This window comes from Neofelis nebulosa, chromosome 4 (assembly GCF_028018385.1).
Source record: "Neofelis nebulosa isolate mNeoNeb1 chromosome 4, mNeoNeb1.pri, whole genome shotgun sequence".
NCBI lineage: Eukaryota > Metazoa > Chordata > Mammalia > Carnivora > Felidae > Neofelis > Neofelis nebulosa.
In genome coordinates this window covers 146,570,913-146,598,706 of record NC_080785.1, presented here as the reverse complement: position 1 = coordinate 146,598,706, position 27,794 = coordinate 146,570,913, and the positions used below count along the sequence as shown (strand labels likewise).

The 27,794-nt window shown below is 42.4% G+C and overlaps 1 long non-coding RNA gene across 1 annotated transcript; it reads left to right on the top strand.

Annotated features, from left to right (window-relative positions):
- Positions 1–530: 530 nt before the first annotated feature.
- Positions 531–27,450, top strand: LOC131510023 (uncharacterized). The gene is made up of 2 exons (XR_009260862.1): positions 531–780; positions 26,459–27,450. It is a non-coding gene; the product is annotated as an uncharacterized LOC131510023 (long non-coding RNA).
- Positions 27,451–27,794: the final 344 nt, after the last annotated feature.

Sequence of the window (27,794 nt, the reverse complement as noted above, 5' to 3'; positions counted from 1 at the left end):
AAATGTAAAATGATTAGCACAGTAGTGTTAGCTAACACCTCTATCATATCACATAATTACCATTTCTTTTTGGTGGTGAGAACCTTTCAGGTCTACTCCCTTAACAAGTTTCTCGTATATAATACATTATTGTTAACCACAATGCGGTGCATTAGACCCCCAGAACTTATTCATCTTCTAAACGGAAGTTTGCACCCCCACCTTCTTTAATTTCATACTCCTTGGTGAAAGGAGGTGGGGGGGGGAGCAGACTGGAGATGATGCAGAGAGCTGGCGACTTAAGGAGTCTAATAGACCTTTTCCTCTCCACCATTTCTGCAGGAAGGTTTCATTCCAGCATCTGTATTTTATCCTAGCATCTCACAAATCTCTCTTAACACAGACCATCACCTGAATCCCTGTAGCCCTTGTATCTCTAAAGGCATCCCTGCACTGTGTTTACCACTGTTACTCTCACCAACAGACATGAAGCTGAGACGATATTTCTAAAAATAAAACAGCTCCTCCTTCTCTACCTGTCTTCGAAACTGGGTACTGAAACAAAGCCAGGAACACCCTTCGTAGCAACTCCCTCGCTGCCAGGAGATTTGTTTTCAAAGCGTCTGACAAGCCACATCCGATTCATCCTCAAAACTGACTTGTCAGGGAAATAAACAAGTGTCAAAACTTCCCAAGAAATCTAGTGATGAAAAGGCCTTTAACGATGAACAAATTAAATTCAGTTCTCACACCAAGCAACAGAAAGAAAGCGAAGTGAAAAGCCACAGAAGACAAGCACAGGTATGATTTAAAAATTTTTTTAACATTTATTTATTTTTGAGAGACAGAGAGAGGCAGAGTATGAGCAGGGAGGGGCAGAGAGAGAGGGGGAGACACAGAATTCGAAGCAGGCTGCAGGCTCCGAGCTGTCAGCACAGAGCCCGAAGTGGGGCCTGAACTCACAAACCGCAAGATCATGACCTGAGCCTAAGTCAGACGCTCAACCGACTGAGCCACCCAGGCACCCTCAGGCATGATTTTAGATAAGGCCAGAGATGAGGGACTGTTAATGAGAAACAGATATAGGAGGGATCATTGCGACAGCAGACGCCCAGGAGAAGGGGGCTGAGCTGGGCAGGTCTTGCAGGAGAGGTACTTTGGGGCTGACAATTACTCAGCGTTTTATGAAAATGTCCCACCCACGGGCATCTGCTGGAGAATCATCTTTGCACCTGCTTTTGCCACTGGCATCCGTGCGTCTCTTCTCCAACTCTTCTGTCCCAGGGCAGACGTGTGCACGGTGGGATTCCCCTGCCTTGTTTCCGCTGCTGCATTCCTCTCTAATGCTGTCAGATCAAATGAACACGCTCTAGGTGACCGCTCAATACTTCAGGCTTCAGGCTCTTAGATGAGCTGTAGCAGTCTAACGGTGTGATGGTTTCCATTAAATTCTGAACCTTGCCCTGTAGGGATGGAGCTACAAAAATGCATAAATTATTTACTGTAAGGGCTTTGCTGATGACTGATAAAATCAAATTAGCTGCTTTGGGCTAAGGATGAATTTGAAACAGAATTTCCTTCTTTGAAGAGACAGTGACAAATCTATTTGATAGGTCTGCATGTTAACTTTTTTTTTGGTTGAAATTTTAACAGAATCCTTTGTTAGGCAAAATGAATGAGATTGGCCGAGGTGATGAACTAGTTTTTTCCCAAAATGTTTATTTTTGTCACATTATTAAAGCCATACCCATCCATATAGATTTTATTTTTAAAAGAAAAAAAAAACAGGAAAACCACAACAAAAAAACCACTCACCCATAATCCCAAAATCTGATATTTGGAGCATTTACTCATAGCCTTTTGTCATGTGGGTGTATTAGTATGCAAGTTTTTAAAGTGAAGTCATTTTTTATATATGAATATTTACTTTCTTCATATATTCATTAAAATCTATGTTAATGAGTATATAATATTCCATATTCTGACTCCATTTTTTTATTACTGCTTTAGTATAATTATTCCGCCAAAAGGTACAAATACTTTTAAAGCTCTTGATATACATTGCCATATTATTTTCCAGAAGCTCTGATTTTATTTATTTATTATTTGAGAGCGATAGAGAGCACACATGTGATCAGGGGAGAGGGGCAGAGGGAGAAGTTAGAAATCAGTAACAGAAAAACTGGAAAACTCACAAATTTGCTGAAATTAAACAGCACACTTTTTTTTTTTTAATTTAGACAGAGAGGGAGAGAGAAAAAATGCAAGCAGGGGCGAGGAGCAGAGGGAGAGACAAAGAATCCCAAGCAGGCTCCATACTCAGCCTGGAGGTCAATGCAGGGTTCTATCCCATAACCTGGGATCATGACCCGAGCCAAAATCAAGAGCTGGGTGCTCAACCAACTGAGCCACCCAGGTGCCCCTGATTCAATTTATAATCTCACCAGTTATGTATGGGTTTTTAATGTTTGGGTTTGGGGATTAAAAACTCATAACAGAATTCGTTTCATACATACGGATACTTCTCAAAACATTTGCTCATTTACTAGATGAAAATACTCTCTCATTGCTCTTTGAATTAACTGACTAATGAAATTTACTACTTTTAGGCTTTCAAGTTAGTCTTTCAAAGAAACTGGGGTAGTGCATAAAGAGTTTTGCTCTGTTCCACTCCTTCCTGGCCACATGATTTCCTAATTCTCTCATTATGACTGATATAACCAAGAGTACCTGTATTGAAGTAAAAATATATCACTTTTTTGTAACTTAGCTGGTTCCCACATGAGATGCAATCCTAGTCTGATTCAAATCCTAGTCTAGCATGTTCAAATAAACATGCTACAGGAGCCAAAATTAATGACAATGTTTAAAATGTATATCTAATTTGACTTGTCTCTCTTAAAGAACATTTTTTAAAGACATAATTTATCATTCATGATATTTCTTTAAAAATCATCCTATTTCTTCTGTTCATTTTTGCCCCATGGATACTTGAAAGTTTCTTTCTCTTTCCATCAATATTCTCCATCAAAAGCTGCATCCAATGTCCCAGAGCCCTTAGTCCTTGCCTTTTACATCAGACCCTCTTTCCTCCTGATACTCATGTCTTAATTTCCTCTATTCCTACTCCAAATTTGGTATCACAAAAGTCTGAATCATGTTGCTGAAGAATGAACTTTGGTTGACGGAATGGTAAGGCAGACACACATGCACAGTGACATATCTTTTCTCCACCTTGGCTTTCTTTCTTCTTTTTTTTTTTTAATTTTTAAGTGTTTTTTAATATTTGAGAGAGAAAGAGCGTGAGTGGGGGAGGGGCAGAAAGAGAGGGAGACACAGAATCCGAAACAGGCTCCAGGCTCTGAGCTGTCAGCACAGAGCCCGACGCGGGGCTCAAACTCACAGACCACGAGATCATGACCTGAGCCGAAGTCGGATGCTTAATCAATTGAGCCATTCAGGCGCCCCACCACCCTGGCTTTCTAAACTCCACTGCTGTTAATATGTAAATTAAACTTTGTCACAAATCATCTGTGTTTGTACAGTAGAGTCCTATCTCAAACTGAGTTAGCACTTGTTGATGTCCAATTAAATAAAAATTTCAAATGTCATTAAGGGCCCACTACACCCAAGGTATTGTACTCTATGCTCAAGAAACAAAGAAACTTACAAAGACATACAATACCTGTTTCCTGCTCTCTATGTGCCTTCGGTTGGAAAGATGAAAATTATAAACAAGGGGGGGGAAAGCCCTATCTTCCAAAATAAAATGTAACAACGATGTAATTCAAGAGAAATGTTTTAGAAAGTTCATAGCCACTAGAGTAGTACAATAAGACTGTAATACATTTTCCCCATCTCCTTTCTTCAAACAAAACACAATCACCCCAGGTGGAAAGATATGGCAGCAGGGTCTTCAGCTTCCAATTTTTGGGTAAAGTCTGGTCTAGAGAAGGTGGCCTCAAATTTTGGATTCTCCAAATGTGGTTTTGTTGTGGAAAATGTGCCTTTCTCATCTCGTGTTTACTTGTCTGTCTACTAGATGCCATTCACTGGGTATACCTTCTGTGGGCCACAGAGATGGCCTTGCTTTCCTGTAGTTTCCAGGGGGTATATTTCATGAACGGGCCTCGATTTGGGCTCTAGTTGACTTTGTTTTCTATTTCCCTGATCTTTCTTATTCATGTTTTTGTCTTATTCATGTTCCCCGCCGCCCCAGCATTGTATGTTTTTTTTTTGTAAGATGCCATAAATTCCTAACACAAAACTGCATATAAACAACAAAGGGATGTTTCTAGTTAATCGCGTGCCAGCATTTCTTGCCTTGTATTTGATTAGCTATTTGAGGACAGGGGTTCTGTCTCCCTCATTAGAATATGGTATTTATTTTTGCATTTGTCTTAATACTCAACATTGTATGCAATATATTTCTCAACAAATTGTTTGTATTTATAATTTATCCCACTGAAATAGTTTTGTTGAGCATTGTCCTTGATTGAAACAACAGTTCTCCCTCAGTTCTGCAATCACGCAGGCAAGAGGTGCTGAAATATCCAAAATAAAGCATTTGCACAGGAAATACCAGGCTTAAGAAGATCTGCCATATCGTGAATAGATAAGATCACCCAAACTAGCTAGCTTAACTTTTTAGGAACAAACAGATGGTCAATAGTTCATTATAATCACTGAGAACCAAGATGAAAATGGTCTCACTCAAAAAGGAATTTTACAGCCTCTAGCTGAAGTTTAGGATCAAGCTGAATAAAACTGGGCTGTTGAAGAAGGAAACTGGATGATTATATCTTGCCCAGTCTCCACTGGACACCCAAAGGGAAGAATTAGGAAAGAAAAGCTTTGGCTTTTCTTTGGGAATGGTCCTTCCCTGGTTTGACTTTGTAGAAAAAGCTAATTAAACAATGCCAGATGAAAAACACAGGCGGCTGACCCAAGATTTGATCAACATAGCATTTGCTCAGTTTAATTCAGTGAGCATTTCCCTGTGTGTTCTGTGTAAGACACTGCCCCAGGCAAGATAGGAATGTGAGGGAGATAGAAGAATGTGGGGGAGGCATAAATGAACAAAAACACAAAAGACACAAAATCTGGCCCCAGAAATTGGGGAGGAGCTCATGGAGAAGGCATTGGAGGAGGGGTGAGTCAGAGAGCCCGAAATGGAAGGATGGGTATTATTCCAGGAGGAGGAAACCTTCAGCACAAGGGCATGGTGATGGAAACTGTGCTGTGTAGTTGGAAAGGCGGGTTGGATGGCTAGACGATTGGGGAGATGGCAAATTACCAAAATATCAAAATATTTGGAGATACGTGGTGACTCAATTACATGCTCCGGTTCCATGTAGATGTTTGGAGTCCTAAACAGCCAGATACTGGCCAGGGAAATTTATCTCATGCATGTTGTATGGGTAGTGGGAGGACCATAGGGAAATCCATCCTTTCTCACTCCCTTCCCCCACTCCCAGCTAAGCCAGGACTATTTCTACAGGGAATCTCAGAACTAATACTAGTATCTCGTTCATAGAGCTGAGTGGTTCTTTTTGTCCTATGTCAAATATTTCACTTTATTAATATTAGCACTTCAGATCAAGATGATCTTTTCAAAGCATAGTTTCTACTAGATGAGTGGTTCTTAAGGTACATTCAGTGAAATCCTAAGGTTCCTTTGGAAACACCTCCAGGTTTCCCAGAATGGAGAAGGAAATATATCAAAATGAGGAGGAAACAGGAGCAGACACTCACCCCATTTCAAAGACAGCAGATCTGCGTTAGTCTATTTTATACATGAGCCCTCTGCCTGCAACTTTATTTGGGAAAAAAGGGGGGATTCCATATCACACACACACACAAAAAAAAAAAACAGCAACAAAATGCTTTCATAACCTAACATTCAGAAAACGCAGCAAAGCTATGGGAGTGGGAGGGGCATGAAGGGCAAGTGTAAGAAGGAGGGATGTAGACATCAAGACATCAATATTAACGACTGGGGTCTCAAATCCATACTTAAGTGTAACTTGGAATTTTATGACTTTTACCTTCCTGGAAAAAAAAAAAAAGAATCCACTGTATGGATTCTCTTGGCTTGGGCAAGCCATAAACAGGCAAACTTCAGTAATAATACCTATACTTTTTGAGAACTTACTCCATGGCAGGCACTGTGCTAAGCATTTGTATGTCTATTTACAGCAAATCTTTACAACGAATCAAAAGGTCATCATTGGGTGGTTCAGTCGGTTGAGCGTCTGACTTTTGATCTCAGCTCGGGTCATGATCCCAGGATCCTGGGATTGAGCCCCACATTGGGCTCCATGCTGAGTGTGGAGCCTGCTTGAGATTCTCTCTCTCTCCCTCTGTCCCTCTCCCCAGCTCACACACTCTCTCTCTCACTCCTCTCTCAAAATTAAAAAAAGGTTGCCATTATTTTAAACTATATTTCTTTTAAATAAGGGGACAAGGTTGAGAAAGTTATGTAACATTCACCAAATCACAGTTAATAATAATTAGTAAATGGGGTAATTCATAACAATAGGAACAGCCGATAGACACTATACAAGATGTTTCTACCTCCTCCAAGTCCAATTTCAAGGGCAGACACTGCCTATGGGACCCAATGGTTATACTGGAAAATTCCACAGGAAGAAATTCATCCATCTGCCACAGCTCCTGCAATCTTTGGATCTTTAACTTTATGACTCTTCCTTATCTCTTGTCTCTTTTCCCTCATGAACTCCAATATAGTTTTTTAAGCAATGAGATCGGTGAGATATACCAAATGTTTACATGCAAAATATGTGATTTATGGGCTTGTAATTATATCCTATCAAAATTTTTATCAAACTATTATCAAAATTTTCTCTTACCTTATGACAGTAGCCCTCAAAGCTTCAGAAAAATATATTAAATTTTTATCTTAAAAAAAGATTTCTATTACCAAATATTGTATTCCAGATTGTTGCGGGCTAGTGTCTCACAAGTTCTTTCCTACCCCTAATGTCTCAGCCTCAATAACTCATTGTTAAAATAAAAACAGGCCTGTCTTAAAGAGTGGTGTCACAATTTCAAATAATGTCCATAAATTGTCTCCTCTAGGCCTGGTCCACAATAGGTATCTTGTGCTATAACGTTGGTAATAATTGTAACGTATGTGTATTTCTCCACTACTTGATTATAAAGTCCCGAATGGAGTAGCTGTTTCGTTTATAGTTACTTCACTGCATTGAGTTTGATAGTTTGTGGGTGCTGTAAGCTCGACAATTTAAGTCCACAGTGCTTGCTTTACTGAGGATTGGGAAAGAGGAGGCATGGGGCTTGGCTGGGGCAGGCATCTTGTAATTCCAAGAAGTGGTAGCCAAAGGAAAGCAGATGAGAAGGTGAAACAAAAGAGAGGGAGGGAGGGAAGGAAGGACAAGCATGCAAGAAGCTAAAAGGAAGAACAGAGCAAATGGGGGTGTTCACTCTTTACCGTCAATGGCAAAATGCCTCCTCATCTGAATGGTTTCTGCGCTTCATGACCAGGGGAGTCTTCCCTGCTCTCATCCCTTGAGCCTCCCACTCAGATCCTTTGCCGGGAACTCTTTTCCACCCCTTCCTTGCTGCCCCATGCTGAGCTGAGCTCCCCTCCTGTGCATTCTGCATTTGGCCATGCTTTCCTCTGCCCTGGCCTAGATCTGTGAATGCTGGCCATGTGGCAGAAGCCCCATTAGTGTTTGCCGAACTGGACTGCTAGAAGGTTCTGCACCTCTCACAGATCCATGGTGTAAACAAAAGAGTCTACACGTCCTGGGGATGACCTCGCATCCTCCAAGGTGTAGGCAGCTAACACACAAGCCAACCTGTTGAAAAAAAGTCTTGGTGACATCTCTGTCATTGCTCAGAGTGGCCACAAGTGAATGTTAACAAAAGCCTTCTTTTGTTAGCCATATGTGAAGTGGTTTAGTCAGAGCAGAATTAAAGCACATCTCAGAGGTGGTGGTGGAGAGCACTAAGCCACCTTATGAAAGTCACCTTCTAGCTCCAGGGGCCCTCATCCAACTGGTCTGCTAGGCCAAGAACTTTCTGCAAGTTGGCAAGAGCAAAGCCTCAATAGCCTGGAGCTAGTGTGATAGAATCCCTGGGTGGTAAGAGCATGTCAAAAGGCAGCAAAGAGGGTGAGGAGAGTAGCTGAGCACTGTCAGCTGGTGAAGCCACCAGGCTCCTTACACCTTGAACCTGGAGCCCTCCCACACTGTCTGCCTTACATCTACAACCCCCCCACCCCACCCCCCACCCCCTGGTAGCGACCAATCAGATTATGGCCCCCTTCTGATTGCACCAATCTCAAGTGCTTTGTGTTGTAAAGACCTAGGCTTGCCAGTAAGGCTTGGCAACAGCTAAACAGTTAGTAGCCTTAGGGCAGGGGACTTAAAGAACTTGGCCTACACCTGCTTTGTACGTGGAGAGGGAGCTTAGGATCCAGGGCCTGCAAGTCAGATAGCACAGATACAGAGATGTAGTTCAAAGATCCAGCAGTCACTAAAGGCTGGAATTGAGTACAAAGGGTCTTTGAGCTGATAATTGTCAAGTTCTCTTTCAGAGAAAAGCCTTTAGGAATAATGTCCCTAGAGTTGCCTTTTATATTGTAAATCTGTGCAGAGTAGGTTTTCTTAAACTACCTGATGGAGCTCTGTCACGGGGGCGTCTCGTGCATTGTAGGATGTTTGGCAGCATCCCCAGCTTTTACCCACTAGATGCCAGTGGCATCACCCTCCTCCTCCCAGTGGTGACAATCAAGGATGTCTCCAGACAGCACTAAATGTTCCCTGGGGCGCAAAAAGTGTCCTCAGTTGAAAACCACTAGTCTAGACAGTGGTAACTCTCATGTCCAGCTACAAAATAAAACCTAGTGTTGAAAGCTCCCTCAAAATACAGCCCGAGCAACCCTGATGATACCCCCATCTGGCTGTTTTTTCAAGACTCCAAGTTGGTTGCATTTCTCCCTAAGCCTCGTGCCAGTTCACCAAATCATTCTAAACTAGCCAAACTCACTGAATGCAACAGACCCAATGTCTCCCTGGAGGAAATGTTGACATGAGAATGGCTTCTTCAGGGTCACTCATTAAACCAACAGATTTTTATCAAACCATATGTCAGGTTATAGAGTTTTGGAAAGATTCATATGAAGCTTCTTACGAAATAAAGTCCCTTTCCTGTCTCAAAGGAAAGAAAACCATAACAATGCTTTGAAATTACCAACAAATCAGCTCTTCTGTACTGATTCTGGATAATTTGGTCATTTACTATCCTTAGGCTCAATCACCCTTCTGCCCTTTTGGGGCTGTACCTTCTCATCTCTGTGTTAATAGGAACTCAACATGAAGCTCTGCAGTGATCACAATGGACAGCCTTTCTCCAGATAGTGCGGTCCAGAAATCTGGAAGCAAGGGCGAACTGTTGACTGAATGCCTACTATTTGCCAGACACTCTTCCATGCATTACACATACAGTAGCAACAACTTTGACCAAAACTTAGCAACCTCACAAATGAGGAAACCATAAATGTAATCATGAGAAATATGAGAAAAATACATGCGAAACGAGACTGCCACCTGGCATGACAAAGGAGGGATCTAACTAGTCAAGAGAGGACCGCAGACAAAATACTTAGAGTGCACACCTACAGTTGAGGCTGACAGTGTAGGTCAAGACTCTGGGAAGTGGCCCTTCGCCCCTGAAGGTCCTCTCTCCTCTGAATCACCCCAGCTCCTTAAATGTAAGCCTGCTGTGGTCTTTACACATGCTGCTTTACCTTATCAAGACCTCTCTCTCTGTTTTTCTTCACCATCAGTCAAGGGCAGGCCCTTGCTGACCCATCCGGCATTTGGTACCAGAGCTGGGCTCTGACTGACGCTCCTGTTTATGGCATTCATTGTGATTTCCCCACCCAGGATGTTTGACTTGTGGCTCAGCTGCTACCCTGACTGGGGCTAGTTTTTCAGCCCTCTCCCCAAGTTAGTAAACCAGTGCCCCGGGGAGAAATACCCCAGAACACATCGGCTTGATCATTATTTCTTAGTTCAGGGACGGTAATACTCCCGATAAGTGTTTCATCACAACACGCTCTTCAAGCGCAGAGTCTGTTTGTGTGACTGGGAATCAGAGGCTCCTCACAAAGTCCTCAAGAGAAGGATGATAAATAAAGTGACGGACAGAAGACAGAATGCTCACACCTGGCCCAGGCCCTGGTCCGGTTAATATCCTGCCTCGTCTTTCACACCATGCTCTGTACTCCCTGCAGAGATATGAAACAGCATATGAGGGAAAACGCCGTGGGTCAAATAAAACAGCATGGATGAAAGGGCCTCCTGTGTGTAGACCCATTCTTCTCTGGGCCTCGGCCATAAATCCAAGCAATAGCACCTGCATCTTTCCAATGCAAAAGGAAGTTGTGCGGGTCATGAATAAACTTAAGAGTTTTGACCTCAAGAGGCACTTGCTACTTGTATTATTGTCTTACTTACACAGTCAACAGTTTTTTTCAGTAGAAGCTATTTTAGGGGCATAGAGCTCAGTGGGCACTAAGGAGGACACACGGATTAACAACACCTTGACCCTGCTCTTGAACGGCTTGCAGTGAAGCTACTCACAGTGGGGCTCCATGGACTGTGCTTGGCCTATGGGTTGTTTGTGACCCTCCATGATGAATAAGAAAGAAAAAATGAAAGGAAGCATTTAGAAAGTTGTGCCCAAGGGTGCCTGGGTGGCTCAGTTTGTTGGGCGTCTGACTCTTGATTTCAGCTCAGGTCATGATCTCACAGTTCACGGGATCAAGCCCCACATTGGGCTCTGTGTTGATAGTGTGGACCCTGTTTGGGATTCTCTCTCTCCCTTTGTCTCTGCCCCTCCCCTGCTCATGCTCTCTCCCTCTCTCTCTCCCTCTCTGTCTCTCTCTCTCAAAAACAATAAACTTGAAAAAAAGAAAGTTGTATAGCAAATAATGTGATAATTGTTGAATAATAGCAAAAATTCAAGTTTTCATTTTATGTCTTATTCTTCATTCATTTCTACAAATGCAATACTTACTGTATTTTATAAAGGTAAGGGTCCTCAGTGTTTTACAACTAAGAAACAACTTGTCCTTAACCATCGACAGTTTGAGCAACACCGGTCAAATATATACATGATTAAAATACAAGGCAGATAAAAACAAACATGCTGAAAACCTGAAGTAGCTCAACGTTACACAGGAGGGGAGGAAAATTCTGGAAAACGGGGGTGCAAAGGTACAGGAAGCCTAGAAATGATGCAACTTCACTTTCCAAGTGGAACAAAGATTAATCAAAAGAAATAAATGTAACAAAGACATTATTATTGACACTAATGGTAGAAATGGTCCCAATGTGACAGTTTAAATATCCAGAAATATCACTTAGGTATGAAACTATTGGCACCACATGCAAAGAAGATTCTGGAAATCATACTGTTTCCTTCTGGAAGGAATGAACAGATTTGGTTGAAAACAAGCCAAGGAATCTCAGAAAATATCCACCAATGTCTCAAAGTAGAGAAGGCTTGGTACTGGGGACAGTGGAAGACCCCGTGAGAGTAAACTCCTCAATGTGCCCTCTAGGGTCACCTTTCTTCAGCCCATAAACAATATGCTGAGGTCACAGGGGTGGAGTTGGAGGAGTAGGTAAACTCAGTAAACGTCTCTCTAGCCTGGCACGGCAGAAGCCAAGTAAGTAACAATGTTGCAACAGCAAGTGTTTTAACCAATGCCTGGCAGCAAAAGAGTCATATTAAAAGGAGGAAAATGCTTGTAACCACACCAAATCAGATGCTGGCTAGCTGCAGGGTTTCTCTGAAACTCTGACTCCATACAGGAGCCTGCTCACACCACAGATGGGAAAAACTGAAATCTGAATGATACCCAGTCCTTGGGATGGAAACCAATCAAGAAGCGAGGTGGTTTCTGGTGCAGGCATTTGAACAAAATGGGAGGTTAATCAAACCGAGGCGAAGTTACCAACTGCAGTGGCTGCCTTGCTTGAGAAATTGAAGGAATAACAACATCCAACCCAAATCGCACGTGGTGCAAGAGTTGCGACCCACTTTTAAAAACTGAATGGGGAAGGGGCACCTGGGCGGCTCAGTCGGTTAAGTGTTAGACTTTGGCTGAGGTCATGATCTCACAGTTCATGAATTCAAGCCTTGCATCAGGCTCTGTATTGACAGCTCAGAGCCTGGAGCCTGGTTCGGATTCTGTCTCCCTCTCTCTCTGCCCCTCCCCTGCTCACACTCTGTCTCTGTCTCTCTCTCTGAAAAATAAATAAACATTAAAAAAAAATTTTTTTTAATGAATGGGGGACAAGAATAAAAGGAAAAGAATGAAAGAAAAAGAAGAAAGAAACACTGGCATTTCCCTACAAGAAAATGCTGCATCCCACCCCCAGTACCCTACAGGAAAGGGCTGCAGCATGAAGAGTGAGAGAGGGCAGGCAGACAGGGGAAAGAGGGAGAGAAAAGGGTTTTGTTTTAGAAGAATTTCAACTGAAAAAAAAAAAGACAATTGTTCTGAATTCTCAAATAATTTTTAAAGCACGTGGGTGAAATAAATGGCCAAAATGTGGTAAGAAAATGCAATGATATGGTGAATAAGGGTTTAGCAAAATTTAGGAAAGAAATAAGGGAAAAGTAATGCTTTTATAGGACATAAAACCACATGCAAAGCAAGGAGCACAATCACTGCTGCAGGAAACGGGCTTGGAAAACACATGAAATGTAGCAAATAATGAAATGTGAGAAGGAAGGGGATCCTGGGTGGCTCTGCCGGTTAAGTGTTTGACTCTTGATTTTGGCCCAGGTCATGATCTCACAGTTCATGGGATCCAGCCCCGAGTCCGGCTCTCTGCTGACAGCTGCCGAGCCTGCTAGGATTCTCTCTCTCTCTCAAAATAAATAAATATACTGAAAAATAAAAAGACTGGAAATGTTAATAGCCAGATTTTTAAAAAGATGTTAAAAAGGAAGAATGGTAGCTATACAGGGAAAGGCAATGTACATACACATATATATTCTGCACATTAAATATATATTATAATAATTTAATATATTATATCCTTTATATCCAAAAATGAATAATAGGTGATTGTTTTTATTAGAATAAAACAAATATTCATGTGAGGAAGACCTGTGTATGCACGGAGATGGCTGACAGATCCTAGGAAAAACTGATCTATATCAAACAATGTTGAGAAAAAAAGTTCAGTAAAATTACTGTACTTAAATGATCAAGAGAATTGTACAAGCATCTATGCAGAATAGGCAAGTCACTCAAGAAATGAAAAGAGACCAGGTAGGTGTCTCAGAGAATTAGATACCAGGAAAGGATGACAGCAGTAGGTTAAGGCTGTGTGGGCTTTGAGGCAGAAACACCTGGCTTGTCCATATGTTTGCTGGGCGACCCTGCACTCCTACCACTTACTTGAACTTTCTGGTCCTCAGTTTCCTCATTTGTACTCAAGGATGTATAAGAAAATCAGCCAGTGCATATTCTTCTCAATTCAGAGAGGTCATGAAGAGACAGACCATCCGTCAACTTATAGAAGCCAAAGAAGTCACCGCCGATGCATCAAAATACACACAGTAAGAATTGCTGGAAATACAAGGAGAAACTTCAAGAAAATAAGAGGAAAGATGACTTCATACACCTCTCTAGTCCCCCTCTGGTGGGGTCAAGTAGAAATGAAATTAAGAGGCAGAAGTGGAGGGGCACCTGAGTGGCTCAGTTGATAAAGCGTCCAACTTCGGCTCAAGTCATGTTCTCACAGTTCGTAAATTCAAGCTCCACGTCGGGCTCTGTGCTGACAGCTCAGAGCCTGGAGCCTGCTTCGGATTCTGTGCGTGTCTCTCTCTCTGCCCCTCTTCTACTGCTCTCTCTCTCTCTCTCTCTCAGAATAAATAAGACATTAAAAAAAAAGAGGCAGAAGTGGATTTAAATAGTGTAATCATTTAGATAAATATCTACTTTCTGTCCTACAACCAAGAATACATATTAGTAAACTCAGGCAGCATGTATAAAAATGTTCCAAATTACTTTTTTAAAAATTCCAGAAAGTAAAAAATAGTACAGGCTGCACTCTTTAATCACATGTAACAAAACACAAAATACATGAAAGAACAAAAACTGCTAATAACAAACTCCCTGTCCAACAAAAAAAAATAAAATTAAAAAAAATCTCTACAACATCTCTAACGTTAAAGAGAACATCGAAACCACAAATGCAAAACATATGGAAAACAAAATGAGAACATTTCACCCCAAATTCTGAGGGAAATAGCAAAAACTAGTAAGGTAAAGGTCCTTCCTCACACACAGTCATTATTAGAACAAAACCGTAGAAACAGCAAGATGAGCATTTCCTCAAAAGTAGAACACACTGGGGGGGCGCCTGGGTGGCTCAGTCGGTTGAGTGTCTGCTTTCGGCTCAGGTCATGATCTCTCAGTCTGTGGGTTCAAGCCCCACACCGGGCTCTGTGCTGACAGCTCAGAGCCTGGAGCTGCTTCATATTCTGTGTCCCTTCTCTCTCTGCCCCTTCCCCACTCACACTCTGTCTCTGTCTCAAAAATAAACAAACATTAAAAAATAAAAAAATATATATAACACACTACAAAAATAACTAAGGAAGCACAGGGAGGGATCCATAAAGATAAAATAGGATTGGTATAGTAGAAAATGCAAGAAGTGATCCTTTGAAAGCCCAGGAAAACAGATAAACCAATGCATAGTTTAATCAATGATCAAAAGACGGACAGGCCGCTCAATACTCAAACTAGGAATGCGAGAGAAAAGAAATAACAAATTTAAACTACTAAGAAGCAACGAGGACGTGAAAAGATGTTCGCGCTTACAAATTATCACATGAATACAAATCAAACTAACATCGATATAACGTTTTTAGCCATGAGCTAGGCAAAGACATGTCACTATCCAGTTTAGGGGAGGATGGGGGACAATGAGACCATTTTTTAACCTGGTGAGGGTGAAAATCCATGCACTTCATCTGGAGGATGGTTTGGTAATATGTGCCAGACTTTTGAATGTGTGTAACCTTTGACTAAATACCTTTACTCACAGGAATATGTTTTAAGAAGATAACCAGACACACACATGCCCACGTGGGGCACAAAGAGCAAAACTTAATATTTAATATCCGATAAAACATGTGCCTTTAAAAAATTATGTTGTAGATTTGCATTTCTTGACTTGGAAAGATATCTACAACATGTGAGGCAAAAAAAAAAAAAAAAAGCAGCAGCATGTAAATGTGAAATTACAAATTCAAAAATAAGTACTTTGAATACCTGCTCTGTGCCAGATATCCCGCCAGGCATGGTGGGGAGCACCAGTAAACAAGACAGAGAAAGTTCCTGCCCTCATCGACACTGGAATAAAAGCATAAGCCAGCACTGGCCTGTAGCACGTGTCTGAGGAAAATGTTCAGCCTCTACGAACAGTAGTTATCTGTATTTGGTAGGATTTGGGGTAATTTCCTACTTTCTTCTTCATTTCTCTGCACTGATAGTTTCAAAATGCACATATCTGGTTATTTTAATCAGGAGGATGGAAATCACTCGTGGTTGAGAGCATGGTGGACTTGGGTGCTTAACCAGTGCTGGAAAACAAGGGTAGAATTTGCATTCATTGAGACTGCAGTATTTCCCATTACGATCAATATATGATCACTGTTTACCAAATTTAAAATGAGAATAATATGACCACCCATAGGAACATACAATGACTCTCACACAAAATCTTGTGTCTGGATTTAGCGAATCCAGAAGTCTTCTCAGTCTCCCTCATCCACAGATGAATGAAAAAATCAACTGATTACAGCTCTTAGGAGGCCTTAAATAACCCACGTTTCTCCAGGTGAGGTGAAGGAGCCAACAGCTGAAAGTCCTGTGTGGCTCCAGGTGGAGGTACATGCAGTGGTAAAACTCCACTGCAAAACCAGTGATTTCTTAGATGTTTGTAACCCTTTCCCATCGGGAAAAGCAGCGAAATATTTGAGGAAGAAAAGAATGCATGCTTTAAGTTCAACGTATTTTTCACGTTTGACTTTAATTTGGGGACTACACACTCAGTATTTTGATATTGACATCTGTTTTATGTTTTGATTATTCTTAAATGTGCACTTCAGTGGATATGAACTCCTCAACTTTTGGGTGACGTCTGTCATCCGAACCACAAAACTGTCTGCGGTTTCCCCAGGAGCCCATCGTGGGAATAATGGGGTCCGTTGCCTTCCTCAGTACCACATTCATTTGTCTTCTTTATAAGGCTGACATTAGCGTTGGAATGTCCTGCCTGCGACTGTCTTCCGGAAGCCATTTGAATCTTCTTGCCCTGGGTCAGAGGTTTAGCTCAGGGCAGAAGACTGTCAGTAGCACCCATATTCTTATGTCCCTCAGAGTATCTCTGTTCTACCATTCAACCCATCTGTGTGTTAGAATACAGCTTCCCCCATTCAAGCTTAGAAATAAAAATGAGTGTGTGTCTATAGAGGGAAGAGTGCATCTCATAGGTACTTTGGCGTAAAACGTGAGAGGCCTGAGGATACAAGTTTTAAAAATAATGAATTGTGTGTTGATGTAAAAGCCCGAATAAAAGGAGCTTAAACAAGGTAGAAGTTTTATTTTCAATAGATACGAAATTGGAAGTTAGAGCATTTAGGCAGCTTGACAAAGTCATCAGACACACTGTGTCATTATCCCTAAGATGGGCTCTTCTCTTCATGGTACAAGATGGCTGCTGGAGTTCTAGCCATCTTGTCAGCATTCCAGAGAGCAGAGTAAAGGAAGGAATAGAAGGAGACCTTCTCTCCCTTTTTTGGAGACCTCCCATTAATCCCACACAAACCTTCTCTCTAAATCCTGGTTTAGTTACTTGGCTCCTATAAGCTACAAGGTAAGCTACAGGAAGCAGGGCTTTTTTGTTTTTTGTTTTTTTAACCAGATGGTAACGAGCCAGCTAAAAATCAGGGCCCTTATTAATGAAGAGGAATGGGAGGATGGATAGAATGTTAAGAGGCAACATGTAGGCACACACCAATGCATGTAGACATAACTTTAATGACTTATTAAAGTTCTTCTGAGGGAAGGGGCTGTCACTACCAAGTTACCACAGGGTACCAATAAGGCAAGATCTGGAGACACAGGGGAGGTCTGTAGTAGAGCTGAATTTCAAATGGAAAGATTCTGACTTTAGCTGTTGTGCCCAAGAAAGAAGTGGGAAGAAGATAAGTCACCGAGAATATGGGAAGGGGTCAGAGAACTCTGAGAGGTAGTGTGGTGAGTTTTAAAAAAGAAAAAGAAGGAGAAAAAGGAAAAGGGGAGGAGAGGGGAAGAAAAAATACCTCAGCGGTAAAGTAGTTAAATGGATTTGTAGAACCGGGATGGCCAATACGCAAACCCACCTCCGGCTGCCCAAACTTACTACATTCACAAATCCCCGCTAGAGGGTGGGTGCTATGGGGGGAGGGGTAAATCTAGAAAAAAGCCTAGAAAGGCCCCTCAGCCAGGTCAGCACACTCCACAGGGGACGGTGTGCATGAGACAATGTTAAGTAGAAGCAGCAGTTTTGAGACAAATGTGGATAGAGAACAAGAGCCCCGCCCCCCTGCCCCATGGTCACAAACATCCCTGGGGGCTCAGGGGAACAGATGTACCACGAGTCATGAGGTGGGATTTTGAGCCAATTCTCTCCAGAGCTTAAAGGGCATTTCCATGTGGGTTAAGTTGCCATTAAACGTTGGCTTTTCTCTCCTGTCAATCTCCCCAAGTACACGTGAAGAGGATGGGGAAATGTTTATTTGAGCTTTAATAAAACATAAGCTTTATAATGAAGAAAAACAAAGTTAAATGCCATACAGCTGGTTAGTGGTTCAACCAGAACCAGAACCCGTGCTTTGTATGGCCTCCTTTATTTAGGAGGGAAATATGTGTCATTATCTAATTAACCAGAGAGATTCTGGAGTGATGTGCTCGAATGCATGAGTGAGTCTAGGCTTGGCAGAAAGAGGGCCCTGATCAATTAGTCATGTCTGCTGTGTGCTCTGGATGTGGGGCGTGACCTGCCATGCCGCACATCCATTGTCCTCCTTAGACCATGATGACACTCTAATTGCTGGGATTTACAGCGATGCCATTAGGTGTAATAGATGTAATAGGCCATGTGTGTTCAGACTTGCCAGGAAGAAGAATCTTAAAATCGTGTTTTTTCTGAAGTCCTGTCTAAAGTGGGGCGGAAGATCAAAAAGACAAACTCTATGACTTACAGATACTCTCATTTCTCCAGTTCAACCTACTGTGATGCTTCAACTTCTTCTATAACATTCTATTAAAAGTTCAGCCTTTCTTGGCATTCCTCATGGAGCTGGAATAATAATAAACGTGGCAACAGCAAATAGCACGGGCAAAGCTTCTAGTAGGTGCTGCGTGTTATGCTAAACACTTCACAGAGCCCTGTCTTATCTAATTCCCTCAGCGATGTAGGAGACTCATGCTCCCATTATCCTCATTTTCTAGATGAGAAAACTGACAGCAAAGGTTCGAATCCTGCCCCAGGTCTGACAGCTGGTTTGTGTTGAGCCTGTGATTCCAATTCTAGGGGTAACCTGCATCTCGCTGCCTCTAGGAATGACCGTGGGGAGAACAAGCAGAGCCCCACCAACTCACGGGAACAAGGAAATATTCCCATTCCACATCTGAGACCTTCCCAGGACCATGGTGGACTCATATCCATAGAGGCAGCTGGGAGGGTAGTGAAATGTTCATTCTCAGGCATCCTATTGACTTGGTTCCTATTCAGAAGGGATTCTCATTAGTGAAATCTGGAAGAACAAATATTTTTCTGAAAACATTTCCCCTTCCACAGCACTCCAAGAAAGTGACCAAATGTCTTCAGGCCAGGATTAAATTGTAGTAACTAAGGCTTCTAAACAGACAATCACTGTACTTTCTCCCTGAGGGACAAATTAAGAATTTATTGACGCTTTCCCTCATTAGGGTTTCAGTCAATGGAACACAATTTTGTCACTAATGTTCTGGTGGGAATTTTCCAGAGTGATTAATGAAGACGAATCCACAGGCCCTGATCAATGGTAGCTGACCGCTCTCAGGCCGGGAGAGGCACAAAGTCTTGGGATGCATTTCTCATCTCCTCTAGACACAACAGTGTGGGGGGGGATAGAGTGCCTGTCATCCATCCCTACCACTATGCACTCACTCACTCATCCGTGCCGTCTCCCTCACCCCTAATACTAAAGAGCACACACAATGTGCCAAGCCCTGTTTTAGGCACCAAGGGAGATAGCAATGGATAAGTCATACAAGGCTCCTGCCCCACCCCCACCCACAGACTTCAGAGGTTCATTGCAGGAGATGGACAGACAATACACAATGGCCAACATCACGAAAAAGAACTTCAGATGGTGCAATGTCCATGAAGAGGTAAGAAGTGACTCTCAGAGGAGCTCCAAGTGCCTCTACACCAATCTGTACCCCCAACTAGAACATTCCTTAAAATAAACTCCAATAAGGCCACGCAAAGCCCATGAGTTGTAAAGAGACAAGACCATCTTCCCTTAAAAGTGGGTAGCATGCTGCAGGCTTCATCATCCATGGTTTCACACTGTCCCTCTTCCACCCCTGATCCTAAAGGAAGCAAGCTTCCATCTGGCCTGGCATTTTTAAAAAATGATGCAGTCATGAAATGAGAAGACAAAAAATAATAAACTCCAGAGCCTGCCTTGAGAATAATGTTTTACCAACAGGATGTGTCATAAATATAAAATGGCAAAGAAAGATGTTCCAGGATTTGTCCTTTGTCCTTTGCTAGCCAGACAGATAATGAGTTACCATCAGGGAATTTTTTTTTCTCATTTAAACATGAGCTACATATAACTTCCATACTTCTGTGAAAAGGGAACCTATAAATCACAAGTTATTGTTTCCTAGAAACTGGGATTATATAAGGGAGAGCCAAACAAAACCCTTTGTTTCATGAGCTTGCAACTTTTTAATTAAATACCACTTTAAACTCACACATGCATAAGCCAAATGTTCTCAATCCATTCCGCCCTCAAGCCCGGTGTCCAAGCCCCGCTCTCCATCACTGTTGCTATAGTAGGGGTAGGATTCTTGCGTTTATTTGTTTCTATTTTTTCCTCGTCAATTTAGGTAAACTTAAGAACACAGAGCATAGGACAGGGATTAGTTCTTTTTTTTTTTTTTTTTTTTTTGGTAGTCATCATGACCAAGGACCAGACTATACATATAAGACTATAAACAAATAAGGAAGTGAAGGAGGGTGGGAGGGAGGGAGGAAGGAAAGAAGGGAGGAAGGAAGGGAGGAAGGAAGAGAGGGAAGGAGGGAAAGAGGAAGAGAAGGAGGAAAGAAGGAAGAAGTAGACTCCTTAGCATGTAGGGGGCATGTAAACCAAAAACACTGAACTTGACTCCTACAGATCATCGAGGCAGAATCTGATTAGTTCTTCACCAGTGTCTCTGTTCCCTTCATCTTTGGCATACTTCTAAATTGCATTTGCCAATTTCACGTGCGGACATGTGGCTAATTCCCCACGGAATGTCAGCAGAAGGGATGTGTGTTACTTCTAGGAACGGCCCCTAAAATTTCCTGCCCTGTTGCTCAGGTTTCCTCCCCTTTCTCCTGCTGGATACATGCAAAGGATCGAGTGGAGGTCTCCGAGGCCCGGCAAGATGGTACAGCCACACACGAAGCACCTGGGTCCCCCTTTATATTGGGCTGTGACGTGAGAAAGGAAGGTAGGACACCGAGGGATGAGGGTTGCTCCCAAACACTTAACCAGCTCTGAATAATACATTCCAGTCTTAGTCTGTCTGGGCTACCATAACAAAATACCATAGACCGGGTGGCTTAAACAATGAACATTTCTCGTAATTCTGGAGGCTGGGAATCCAAGATCAAGATGCTGGCAGATTTGGTGTCTGAGGAGAGCCCACTTCCTGGTTCATCAAGGGTGGTCTTCTTGCCATGTCCTCACATGGCAGAGAGATGAGAGAGTTCTCTGGAATCTCTTTTTTAAAAAATTTTTTTAATATTTATTTTTGAGAGAGAGAGAGAGAGAGAGAGAGAGTGCACGCAGGGGACGGGCAGAGAGAAACAGAGACACAGAATCTGAAGCAGGCTCCAGGCTCTGAGCTGTCAGCACAGAGCCCAACGTGGGGCTCGAACCCGCAAATCACAGGATCGTGACCTGAGCTGAAGTCTGACACTCAACTGACTGAGCCACTCAAGCACCCCTCTGAAGTCTCTTTTATAAGGACACTGGCCCCATTCATGAAGCTCTGTTCTTCTGACCTAGTCACCTTCCAAAGGCACCACCTCCATCACTGTGGATTAGGATTTCCCCATATGAATTTGAGGAGGGATACACACACATTCAGTCTATAACTCCTTTGCTCCATTGTTCCATCCATGAACAGATACCATGTGGATAAATTCTCTCTTTTTACTATTCTCAGACATTTATGCCATGCTTCAGACACCTCTAACCTCACATTCAGAGGATATCCCAGAGATCTTATCCAAGGATTTTAAATATTAAATTTATATTTGTAGCCAGTTTGTAATCTACCCTTCACTACAATCCCTATTTGAAAAGGCCTTGAAGAATCAGTTCATCAGGGCAGCAGGGGGGGGGGGGGGGTCCGTTGAGTGTCCAACTTCAGACCAGGTCACGATCTCATGGTTTGTGAGTTTGAGCCCCACACAGGGCTCTCTGTTGTCAGTGTGGAGCCTGCTTCAGATCCTCTGTCCCTCTCTCTGTCATGCTCTCTCTCTCAAAAATAAATAAACATTAAAAAAAGGAATGAGTTTACGATGAGAAGTCAAGATGAAAAAAGTCTTCTAAATCAGGGGTGGGCAATTTTTTTTTTCTGTAAAGGCTACATAGTAAACATTTTAGGCTGTGAGGGTTTCTTTTGCAGCTAGTTAGTACTGTCACGGCAGTACAAAGGTGGTTTAGATGCACCCAAATGAATAGGCGAGGCTATGTTTCCATCAGCTATAATTTACAAAAACAGGTAGATTTGCCCCCATGGGCTGACCCTTGCTCTAAATCATTCTATGATAGAGGCCACATGCAAATTCCAGTATCAATTTCAATTCTTGTGTCATTGGTTTATATTTGTTTGTTTGTTTGTTTGTTTGTTTGTTTTAAACACCACCCCTTGAGTAGTATGAGCTAAGACAAATACAGCTGTAAACACTAACTTTCTCTGCCCCAGCACTGTACTCACTGTGTTTGGCACAAGGTAAAATGCAATAAGTTCTAGTTCTCTTCTACTTTCCATAAAGTGTGCCCTGAAAGGTCAGATTTGAAGTCAAATCTGAATAGAAGTCCCATTTGTTAGTCTACACCTTTGGTCAAATCACTTTCTTTTTCTTTTTGTAAGCCTTGCCCTCCAAATCTGTAAAATGAGAAAATTAATATATTACTTGCAGGATATTTTGGAGAGGGAACCAAATAGAATCAGGTATATATTTTGTGAAATGTAAAGCCCAGTACAGAGGTAAGAGCCTATTATTATAAGCTGCCTCTCCCTTCCTGGATTCTGGATTGACTTTCTTCCCACTTGAAATGTGATTTTTTTTTCCTGACAAATCCCAAGGAGGTCCACAAAATCCCCATTTAGCCTAGGCCAGGAGGCTGTTGGGAGTGGGGGGGGCAGGGGGAGGGGGGGAGGACAGACCGGCTCCACCTGTGTCCTGATTGACTGTCAGAAACCTGAGCCTCCTTTATAGGGACTAACTGCATCCAGAGAACACAGCTCCAGCTGCCAAAAAGGGTTGCTGTTTTAAAGAGATAAAATGCAATGAAGATCTTTTTGTAATGGGCGTTCTCAGTATGGTTTGACCGGCCAATGACACAAGGCACTTGGCCTTGGACCCAATGATATTTGAAATGAGCTCTGGAATTGAGATCCTATTCCTATCAAAAGAGTGTTACCCTTAGTAGTCCACAGCTAAGACCTTCCAAGTGCAAAAATCAAGACTACTTTTAGTCAAGTATTAAAGTGGTGAAAAAGATTTGTGGAGAGAGTATTTATCCCATTGTTGCAAATTTTCATGTCTGCCCCATTTAACTGGGAGTTGCCATGTGTATAAAACTCCAGACTCTAGAGGAAGTCTGAGTCTTCCCAGCCATGGGCATCTGCACACCATCTAAGAATAGTGCACATAACCACTCTCAAAGAAACAGAATGCTTTTTGGCTCCATCGATGATGCCTGCATTAAACCTTGAAGGAAAAAAAAAACTTGAAGGAAATCGTTGTAATTGGTTCTTGCTACCTAGCCATTCGATATGTCCTGACAACGTCTAGAACAGTGCCTGGCAAGAGAAGGGCTTCAACACAGATTTGTCAACAGACCGAGCCCTATAAACTGGGCAGTGTCCTGTATCTGATAAGGTAAAGATGACAAATATCCAACTGGGCCATACTCCACCTGTGCTCACCACAGACATCAATAATCACTCAGAATGGCTTTTTCCTGATGAACCAAAACAGAGCAACAGTAACATCTTGACCAGGGCGGCTCTTCTGCAGCCTGCATAGTCATGACTCTAGGATAATGGGCCCTCTGTTGGCACTTTGCCTTTCCCCCAAACCACGTCTTCCCACAATCTTAGTTAATTGTGGTCTACTGATCCACTCAAGAACTCAAACTAAACACCTGGTAGCATCCTTGAAAATTTACCAGTATCCAGTAGAATCAACAAATCCTGTGCACTCTAATACCCAATGCAAATTCTGAGTTGCTTCGGTTCAACTCCATCATGATGGACCAGGGCCATTTTTGGTCTCAACTACTTGAACAACTTTTAAAGCTCCTTTGCTTCTCTGTCAACCCCCAAGCTCTGTTACCCATACAGCCACAAGAAGGGTGCTATTAAAACTTAAGGCAGATGATGTTAATAGCTCATGGGTGGACCATGTGAACTTCATGATCTATATCTTTCCTTCCTTTCCAACACCAGGTCAGTTTGCTCTCCTCTCCATTACTGAAATGTAATTGTAGCTTCGTGGACATTCTTCCAGTTCTTGGAAAATATTTGGATCTTGGTTCCACTGAAGGCCTTCACACATGTTCTATTGTCTCCCTGTAAGTCTGCTGCCCATGCCTTTCACGACTAAGAACTGATTCTCCAGATCACAACCAAACTGCTACCTCCTCAGAGAGGTCTTCCTGGATTACTCACTCAACCCCCACCTTTTCTGTCAGCCTGATGCTCCGCTCTCTAACCCTACTCTTTCTCTGAAGACTTGGACTTAATGTATGTTTTACACACATAGAAGTTGCAATTTTTGTAAAAAAGGAAACAACAATGAAAACAGTACTGTAGTCATTTCCTAGTAATTACCACATTTCACATTGTTATTTTACTTTTTGTTGTTATGCCACTTCTCTAATGTGGTATAAGTTCTTTTGAGAATGGGGACAATGTTTGCCTTGTCAGTGCTAGAGAAAACACACACACACACACACACACACACACACACACACACCAAATATCCCTTCACTCTGTATGGTTAGAAATTCTAAACCATATTCATAGATATACCTTTTTTTGTATCTACCTTTTCCACGAAATCCATGTACATGTAGAAGGAATATCCCAAACATAAGAGTAGACCAGATCTCCGTGTTTGAACCATGGGACACGATCCAGTCTCACCATCTGAGCCCGATATTTGTCATCAATTGCCTTATCCAAGATACCTTTAGGGCAGGGATCTCATTGGGACTTTGCCCATTTTCAAATCCCTCAACTAATGCTGCCCCATAATTATGTTTTGAATCTGTGGAAGGACAGAGCCAGGTAGTGACCCAGACATCCAAGTTTTGTTTATTGGGTGGCCTGGGTTTGGTTTAGGCTCCAGGAATCTAATAAGAGGACACCCAGAAAGATGAAATTAAATCCCTAAATGCCTATTCATTCAATAATCCTAAAATAATTTCTAATAAAATTAGAAACAAAGAGCAATTGTGAAGGGTCTTTGTCTGTTTGCCCCACTCCTCAGAGAGCCTCCAGGGGTAGTTTTCAGAGCTTTGGATGAGGTTTGGCCCATTTAAGTCCCATTGTTTGTGGTTCCATTGGAAAAGTGAGTCTCTCCTCCCCCAGCCTCCATGCAACTCTTTGAAAATGGCACTCAATGAGGGCATTCCTTGCAGAGGAACTTTGCCCTTAGGGGAAAGTTTCAGATGACAGGTCATAAATTTAGAAGGCCCCAGTCTCAGAAGGCACCCTGAATGATTTCAATAAGGTGCAGAAGGAGGGGCGCCTGGGTGGCGCAGTCGGTTAAGCGTCCGACTTCAGCCAGGTCACGATCTCGCGGTCTGTGAGTTCGAGCCCCGCGTCAGGCTCTGGGCTGATGGCTCAGAGCCTGGAGCCTGTTTCCGATTCTGTGTCTCCCTCTCTCTCTGCCCCTCCCCCGTTCATGCTCTGTCTCTCTCTGTCCCAAAAATAAATAAAAAACGTTGAAAAAAAAAAATTAAAAAAAAAAAAATAAGGTGCAGAAGGAGAGGTTTGTTTTAAAAGCATTCTACCAGAGTGTTCAGAATGGAGAGGTTCAGCTGTCAATAGCTCATGGATGGACCATGTAAACTTCATGATCTAGATCTTTCCTTCCTTTCCAACACCAGGTCAGTTTGCTTTCCTCTCCATTACTGCAATGCAACTGCAGCTTTGCAGACATTCTTACAGTTCTTGGAGAATATGCAGGCCAGTTTATTTCCTGAAGCATCCACATATTTTCTGGTCACCCAAGTCACATATCTTTTTGCATCACTACAGGGGATATTTACCTACCCACTTAACAGGTAGGCAAAGTGAGTCTGGGGTTCCTTGGGGGATGCCCAATATGGGCCATGTACTCTAGTATCTCTTCATATTTAGAATATGACCTCGGCTGACATAAAAAATGTTCAGTCTCATAAATGGAGACCTCTTGTCTTAGATTAAGTAGATACATTCAGAGTGAGAGCAGATTAAGTGAAGGCCACCATAACAGAGGGAAATAGTAAGCTCATAACAGAGGGAAATAGTGAGGGGAAAGAATTCCCCTCTAATTGACAATTGCATTAATCAACTCTATATTAAGGCAGAGAACTGATTTGACTTCCTTTTGGGTCTGGTGGAGAGATACAGGGAAGGTACAAATCATCTTACTTGTTAAACTTCCTTCCTCTTTGTACCTTTCCTTTACTCTCAGCATTCAGGATAGTGCCTGACACATAGTAAACACTCAATAAATATTTATTAAATTGCTATTAATGAATACGATCAATTTACCACTCCACTTTGGCCCCACACATTGTCTAACTTTCTGGGATTCATATCACTGTTCTAAAATAGGTTGTTTTGTTGTTGTTTTTTTTTAAGCAACAAGTCGACTATCATTTCTGCCATTGAAGGAGAATGTTACCTGAGACCACCCTTGGTCACAACTCTAAGATATCCCTCGGTCTCCCTGAGGTGCGCTGTGCAGAGACTGGACATCACAAGCTTCTCCCACAGCAGGTCTAAAGGATGAAGGTACAAGCAGCTGAGTATACAACCCATGGACCAGTGCCGAGTGAAGTCACTACCTTGGGGGCCCAGGACTGTCATCACTGTCCTTGCAAGTCCACGCTTCTGGACTCTTGTGTGGACACTGTGCACCTGCAGCATCTGGCTGATGGCTCAGTAGACTACAACAGACTGGATTCAAATCCAGCTTGGCTGTGGGGCTGGACTTCTCTGAAACTCAGTGTCCTTGACTGTGAAATGGGAGAGGATATAACCACTTCAATGCAGCAGATAGCAAATTTTGATGTGTACACAAATCACCTGGAGATCTTGTTATGATGCGGATTCAGACTCAGTAAGTCTGGGACGAGGCCTGACATCCTGTATTTCTAAGAAGCTACCAGGTGATACCCATGCTGCTGTCTGGGAACCAAACTCCAAGCTGCAACACTGTAGGGCATTCCATGAGATAACAAGAGAAGTCAAGGGAGATCAATATTTATGTTAATAAGCATTACAAGGAAATTTATTAATAATAGTTATAGGTAGGAGAATTCTGGTTAAAACACATGAAGTTACCACCAACCAGGTTTAAATTAGACTGTTTCTGGCCCTTCATCCTTTTATGGCAAGTTTTGTGATTACATGTGAAACCTCCTTCAAGACCCTCCTCATAAGCCCTCATGTAACTACAGAAGTCAAGGGCACAGTGAGAAGATATTTTATTACCCATGTATTTATGTATGGGTTTTTGGGGTTTTAAAACTGGCAATTAAAACCTTGTAAATTTGTATTATCAACAAAATAAATGTAGACGGGTTAGTTACTCATTGCTAATAAATTTGATCATTCATTTATAAAACGAATGTTCGCCCAAGAATCACAGAGCACTCTATAAATATCGCTTCACTAAGCCACAAACCACCTTGACAAGGAAGGCACACAGCACCCCTGAGGGGTTAAACAAACCCTCGAGGGCCTGGGGGAGGGGAGGGCTGCCTGAATTCCAGCCCTCTTGTCCCCTCCCGAGCTCAGGTTCAGCTTCTGCCCCACAGGGGCCACTCTTTGAAGCATGATATCCGTTTGGAAGCAGTTCAAATCAGCCTGCCTGGAGGCTCCATCCCCAGATAGCCCCAGGAACCTGTCTGTGTGAGTCAGAGAAAACCATATTTCTCTGATTTGAGAGGCCAAAGAGGACTTGCCACCACCC